Source organism: Mustela nigripes, chromosome X (assembly GCF_022355385.1).
Source record: "Mustela nigripes isolate SB6536 chromosome X, MUSNIG.SB6536, whole genome shotgun sequence".
Taxonomy (NCBI): Eukaryota; Metazoa; Chordata; class Mammalia; order Carnivora; family Mustelidae; genus Mustela; species Mustela nigripes.
In genome coordinates, this window is record NC_081575.1 from 12,169,414 (window position 1) to 12,177,273 (window position 7,860).

Here is a 7,860-nt window from a genome sequence, read left to right on the forward strand (position 1 = left end):
TTCCTGAAAACTTTTAAAACCAGAACTGGGGAGCAAATCAGTCAAAATTATAAGATATAATTGTCTATCACACTCTCCACAGCCATGGTTTCTGTCAGGAGAAGAAAGTCAGTGTGCACAACCTGAGAGGATGAGTCTGGCCATATACTGCTCTAGATTAATGACAGAGAATCTCATTTGTACTCAATTTTCTGGATCAAGTTATTCCTATGGATGTGTAGTTCAAACTGTTCCATGGATTCTGATATCCATTTTTACCTAACGGACTTTGAAGTAGTTTGCTCTCACAATTAAGTGTTCTAACAAAAATAAGTAAGATCCAATCGCTGGCTCCCTTGACTGGCTCACATTCTTTCCCAAGTAAGAAACTACCAGCCAGTGAACTTCCCTCAAAACAAACAAGTGTACACCTGAAACTATATAACATTCAATGTCAACTACACTTTAATAATAATTATTTTTTAAAAAGAAACAAGTATGGACTTGGTTCTCCTGTCATGGCCTTTTCCTTCCTCCAAATCTTACAGAGTCGATTAATTAAAAGCATAGACTTTGGAATCTTACAGACTTGGATTTGAGTCCCAGTTCTTCTATTTATTGGCTATATGATCCTAGGCAAGTTAATTAAACCATCAGAGCCCCAATAACCTCATCTCTAAAGCGGAAATAGCAGTTACCTCCAAGTGTTGTTGTGACTGTTCCTTGAATCAGTGCACACAGAGAACTTCCCATAGTGCCTAAAACAAACCAAGCCTTCATGGGCAAATGAAAAGAAGTAGTTGTACTTCCATGTGCTTGGGAAGAAATAAAACAACAGCTCGTCACCTTTAAGCACAGTGGAAAGTTTCAGAGTTGGCTTCTAACTTTCCCACAGGAGGCCTCCAATGGGAAGATAAAGGCAAATCAAGGATGCGGTCTACGAGGCTTTCAACCTTTCCCTCCATAATCAAAGGAATCTAGGTACAACTGGATGACCAGAGAGAAAGACTCACTTTGTCCACTAATGACCTGCCAGCTTTCCCCCACCTTGGTCTCCTGAGGTCAGCTGAGCTATTTAGACCCGTATTGATAAAATGAACATAAACTAACAGACACAGTCAATGAGGAAAATTTCTTTCAGAAGATTATTAGCCAATAACTGAAGAAGGGATGATAGAAATTTTAAAAAAAAACACACACATCATTTTCCTGGCCATAATGAAACAATAAATTCAAGCCAAAACTGTCAGTGGATTCATAAACCACTGGGTAAAAAGCTGATGGAAAACAGGATATTCCCATGATGCCAAAGTATCACTCCAATGATTGTGTTAATCACCAGGAAGAAAATATTACAAAGGAAGAATTAGTCTGTTACCACCTAAATCCACTGTTCAATCTTGTTATCTCTGATAGCGGGACTTATGTGCCATTTACCGTGTGCCCCTTGATGTGTACACATCACCTCTGAATGATTCATGAAGAAAAATATTGAACCAGAACCAGATCAAGCTCTTAGTTCTAATATGCAGTTTCTATGAACTACAGAGGATAAAATAACAAGTTAGGGGTACCTGGGTGGTTCAGTCTGTTGGGCAACCAACTCTGGATTTCAGCTCAGTTGATCTTAGGGTTGTGGGATAGAGCCCCACATTGGGTTCCACACTTGGTGGGAAGTCTGCTTGTGATTCTCTCCCTCTCCCTCTACCCCTGCCCCTGCTTGTGCTCCCTCTCTCTCAAATAAATAAGTATAATCTTAAAAAAAAAATAGCTACTTGGGGTTCCTGGGTGGCTTAGTCATTAAGCATCTGCCTTGGACTCAGGCCATGATCCCAGGGTCCTGGGATTGACCCCAGCATCAGGCTCCCTATTCAGTGGGGAGTCAGCTTCTACCTCACTCTGCCTCTTCCCCAGCTTGTGCTCCTGCTCTCTCTCACTTGCTCTCTCTCTTAACAAACATACAAATAAATAAATAAATCTTTTAAAAAAAAATAACAAGTTAACACCATGAGGAAAACATGAGAAAAACTCAGAGAGTGGGGGCATTCCACAGGACAGTTGGCCCGGTATCTGAAAGAAGTCAATGTCATGGTCTTTTGTGCTCTGTTCACTAAATGCAGATGTGAGGTGGCAGGTTCCCCACACACATGCTACAAGCAACTCTCCAAACACCAACTGGGCGTGCTACAATTAAACTCGATTCTGACACTGTCTATCCAGAAATAGGATCAGATACCACAGGTTAAGGATTCAGTCCTACAAGACCATCCCTCCCCACACAGTTGTTCCCAGTACTTGACCAACTGGCTATAAATCAAAGGCCATGCCTCCCACCTTGGGTTATTACTTTCCCAGAGCAGCTCTTAGAATTCAGAGAAACATTTTACTTACTAGATCACTAGGTATTATGAAAAGATATAACTCAGAACAGACAGATGGAAGAAATGCATAGAGCCATGCTCGCTCCAGGCATGCCACTCTCCCCCAGATATCCAACATTGTGGAAGCTCTCCAAACCCAGTCCTTTTTGAGTTTTTATGGAGGCTTCACTACATAGCCAAGATTGATTAAATCATTGGCCATTGGTGACTGATCCAACCTTCAGGCCCTTTCCCCTCCCTGGAGGTGTTGGGGGGTGGGACTGAACATTCCAACCCTCTAATCACATGATTGGTTCCCATGACAACCAGTCTGCCATCTTTAGGTGCACTCCAAAAGTCACCTTATTAACATAACAAAAGACACTTTTTTTTAAAACTCTTGCTTTGGAAATCCCAAGGGTTTTTAAGAGCTCTGTGCCAGGAACAGGGCCAAAGACTGACTATATATTCCTTATTATAAATCACAATATCACACATGGGGGGTAAAAGGTGGAGAGATAGCAGGACTGTTCTAGATTAGAAGAGACTTAAAAGCTATAACCACCAAATTAACCTTGATTGGAATCTGGTTTGAATAAACCAGCTATAAAAACTCATTTTGGGTTCAATCAAGGAAATTTAAATGCAGCCTAGATGTTAAAGGATATTAGGGAATTATTGTTAATTTTGTTAGATGTGATAACAGTACTATGGTTATATAGGGTAAATGTCCTTTTTGTTAGTGATGCGTGTAAAAATAGGTAGGGGTGAGATATAATGTATGTAATTTATTTTGAATATTTCAAAAATAAACTAAGCAAGTATAGTGAAATTGTTACAACTGTTAAATCTAGATGATGGTATATGAGTGTTCATTCAGCTATTTACTCTACTGCTCTATATGTTTAGAATTGTTCAAAATAAAAATGTTTTAAAATAAAGACTATTTTCATGTATACAAAAGCTGAAGGAATTCATTACCAGCAGAAGTGGAATACAGGAAATGTTAAAGGAAGTCTTTTAGGCAGAAAGAAAATGTTACCAGATGGAAATCTGGATATACACAAAGGAATGAAGGATACTTAAAATGGAAAAGATATGAGTAAATATAGAATTTTTAACTTCCTTTTAAAATCACTTTAAAAGATAACTGAGTCTTTTCCACTTGGACCTGGACTAGAGATTATACATGGCCTATGGCAGATTGAAAAATTAAAATTTGTCAAAAATTATAAACGGGCAAATAGGGGCGCCTGGGTGGCTCAGTGGGTTGGGCCTCTGCCTTCAGCTCAGGTCATGATCAAGGCCCGCATTGGGCTCTCTGCTTAGCAGGGAGCCTGCTTCCCCCTCTCTCTCTCTGCCTGACTCTCTGCCTACTTGTGATTTCTCTCTCTCTGTCAAATAAATAAATAAAATCTTTAAAAAAATTTTTTAAAAATGGGCAAATAACCAGTAAAAATATGTATTCTCACTTCTCTTAGAAATTTGGAAGCTCTGGCAAGTCTGGTCCTTACATTTCCTCACCACAGCAATTGTCTTGAGTTGAATGATGGCTGGCCTTGATCTCCTTTTGTAAAGGGGAAAAGTGATATTTATTTTCTCAGACAAAGAGAACAACAATTTTATAGTTAAGGAAAAAAGAGCAGAGGAAGGCACCAGAAACTGTTCCATCTACAAGTTCATGGCTAGTCCGCTAGGACACCAGGCTAGAAAAGCAAAATGGCTTCTGACCACACAAGCCCTTCAGGGAAAATGAAAGTCTCTTGTTCTGTTTTGTTTTTTTCTGGGAGTTGTTTGCCTGCACTGGATATTTAGTATGTCTTGTTGGGGTTTGCAAGAGATAGTGCTTTAATTTGTTTTTTTTTTTTTAATAAATATCTCATGGGTTGGAATAGGTGATACAGTTTCACTAGCCAAAATTTGCTGTTTTTGAGAAAGTGGGTATTAGCACTTTCAACAGAGCATGGGATTTTTTCTCAGAGCTTTTTAATAAATCTTATTTTTTTTTATTGTGTTATGTTAGTCACCATAAAATACATCATTCGTTTTTGATGCAGTGTCTCAAGGTTCATTGTTCACATACAACACCCAGTACTCCATGCAATACATGCCCTCCTTAATACCCATCACCAGGCCAACCCATCCCCTCCCCCCCTGTAAAACCTTCAGTTTGTTTGTCAGAGTCCTCAGTCTCTCATGGTTTGGATTTTTCTTAAAGCCATTTTGGAAGACCTCATAGAGGTGAAAAGAATATATGAGACCAACAATTATTTTTTTCCTCCTTTTTCTCAAATTTGGAAATTTGTTCCTCCGTGAGATGGCTGTAAAAATTGTGGAACTCTTTAATGCCAACGTTAAGGAAAAGAATGATGCTTTTATTGCATTAGAGAATGAACACCCAAAAAACCTGGTTTCTGGTCCCATTCTCTACACATGTGAGTGGTGTGAGGAAAGCATCACAGGGATACCTGGCAACTCAAGTCTTATGCTTTGTCCCTCTCTGCACTGCTTGCAATCTTATCCTGAACAAGCATAGAGTCACAGAGTTAAAAGTGTTACCCAAACTCAGTGGTTTGTACTTGCATATGCGAAATGGAGAAAAAGAATTTCCTACACAAAATCAAGATAAATGTTTAAATGAAGGGAAACTACCCACGGCTAACATCATACTTAATGGTAAAGGATTAAATTCCTTCCCCTGGGGATCAAAATATAAGACAAGGTGGTCTGCTCTCACCAGTTCTATTAAATGTTCTTCTAAAATTGTAGAGGAGGCGAAAAGGATATAAAAGGCATCCAAACTGGAAAGGGAGAGTTGAAATTATCTCTATTGGCAGATACCATGATCTTTCATAGATAAAGCCATGAAGAATTCACCAAAAAGCTACTAGAGCTAATAATAAATGAGTTTAGAAATCTTGTAAGATACAGATCAATATACAAACATCAAATGACTTTCCATATACTTGCAATGAAGAATCTAAAAATAAAATTAAGAAAACAATTCCATTTATAACAGCATCAAAAACAAAAAATAGTTAGAAGTACAGTTAACAAAAGAGGTACAAAACCTGTCCACTACAAATCACTGAATGAAATCAAAGGAGACCTAAATAAATAAAAAGATATCCCATGTTAATCGATTGGAAAATTTAGTATTGTTAAGCTGTCAGTACTCCTCCACACTGATCTGCAGATTTAACAGAATCTCCAACAAAAATCCAACTGGATTTTTTTTTGCAAAAACTCTAAATCTGATCCTAAAATTCATATGGAAATAAAAAGGGATTTAGAATAGCCACAATAATCTTTTAAAAAGAACAAATTGGAAGAACTCAACACTTTACAATTTCAGAAAACTAGAGGAGTTAACACTGTATAGTACTAGCATAGGATAAGCATATGGATAAACACAGCTGAGTCCAGAAATAAGCCCTTATATCCATGGTCAATTGATTTTTGACAATGGTGGCAAGACAATTCAAAGGAAAAAGAATTGCTTTTCAACAAATATTGCTGTGACAACCAGATACCCACATGCAAAAGAATGAAGTTGAAACCCCACCTAACACCATATACAAAAATTACTCAAAATGGATGAAAGATTGGGGCACCTGTGTGGCTCAGTTGGTTGGGCATCTGACTTCAGTTCAGGTCATGATCTCAGGGTCCGGGGCTTGAGCCCCTGCATCTGGCTCTCTGCTCAGTGAGGAACCTGTTTATCCCTCTCCCTCTGTGCCTCTGCTCCTCCCCCCCACCCCCTACCCCTGCTCATGCGTGTGCTCTCTCTCTCTCTTCCCCACCCATGTAAACAAATAATCTTTAAAAAATGGATAAAAGATCTCAATGGAAGAGCTAAAACTGCAAAATTCTTCAAAGAAAGCATAGATATAAATCTTCATGACCTTGAATTAGACAATGATCCCTTACATTGGACATCAATATTACTAGTGAGAAAAGAAAAAAATAAAGTATAAAGTATACCTTCTCAACTTCAAACATCATACTTAATTACTTTTGTCAATTGTTAATTTATTAATAAAATAAAAATATTTTGATATAATATTTATTAAAATATTATAACTCAGTAATAAAAAGACAAAGAAAAATTTTTTTATAATAGACAAAGAATCTGAATAAACATTTCTCCAGAGAAGATATATAAATGCACAAGAGGCATATGAAAAGACACTCAACATCATTAACCATCAGGGAAATGGAAATTGAAACCACAATGAGATGCCACTTCACACTCACTAGAATGGCTATAATCAAAAAGACAACAGTTACAAGTGTTATAGAGGATGTGGAAAAATGCAAATACTCATATGCTGGTAGTGGCCATGTAAAATGGTTCAGCAACTTTGAAAAACAGTCTAGTAGTTCTTATAAGGGTTAAACATAGAGGTACCATATGACCCAGCAATTCTATTCCTAGGTATCTACCCAAAAGAATTCAAACATATGTTCACACAAAAACTTGTATACAAATATTCATGGTAGCATTAGTCATAATAGCAAAACCTCTAAGGGCACTGTACTTGTGCAGAAAAAAATGTCCTTTTTGTTAGAAAAGCACATAGAAATTATGTACAGGTGAAACATCATTAGGTCTGTAATTTATTTTAAAATATTTCCAAAACAGAAGAAGCGAATATAGCAAAAGTTTTACCCAAGTGTCCAACAACAGGCCAAAATTTATGCACAGGGGTGCCTGGTGGCTCAGTCAGTTCATGTCTGACTCTTGGTTTCTGCTCAGAGTCTTGATCTCAGTGTCCGGGAATTGGAGCCCCAAGGTGGGCTCTGTGCTCAGTGGGGAGTCTGCTTAGGATTCTCTCTCTCCCTTTCTTGCTACCCCTCCCCCGATCCCTGCCTACCCCCGGCCCTACTTGCAGGCTCTCTTTCTCTCTCTCTCTCTCTCTCAAATGAATGAATAAATCTTTGAAAAAAATTTACTCACACACGTATCCTAGTTATTAAATCTAGGAGAAGACAAAATAAAAAGAGCGATAAGCAAATAAACCAGTAAACTTTAAACACAAATCACTATCATGTGATCAGGAAGTATAATGCCTCTGTTAACAAATATTTCTTGGAATAGAGTTATAATACAAGAGGAAAGTACAGTACTAATCCAGAGCTCATTTTCCAGATTAATTCAATACCAGTGAGAGGGAACAAGGGATAAAGTAAAAGTATAATAAATTTCTCATCTTGTCATGGTGAAGTGGGAAGGAGAGACAAAATTACTATTTAACTTTTTTAACTGATAGAGAAATATAGGTTCAAGTATATTGTTAATCATTAAAATGAAAGTGATAGAACAGAAATTTGAAGTAGAACTTCCAACTACCCTAAAAAATAAAAAACTGGAGGGTTGCCTGGGTGACTCAGTGAGTTAAAGCCTCTGTCTTCGGCTCAGGTCATGGTCTCAGGATTGATTGAGCCCCACATCGGGCTCTCTGCCCAGCAGGGAGCCTGCTTCCCCCTCTCTCTCTGCCTACTTGTGATCTCCCTCTCT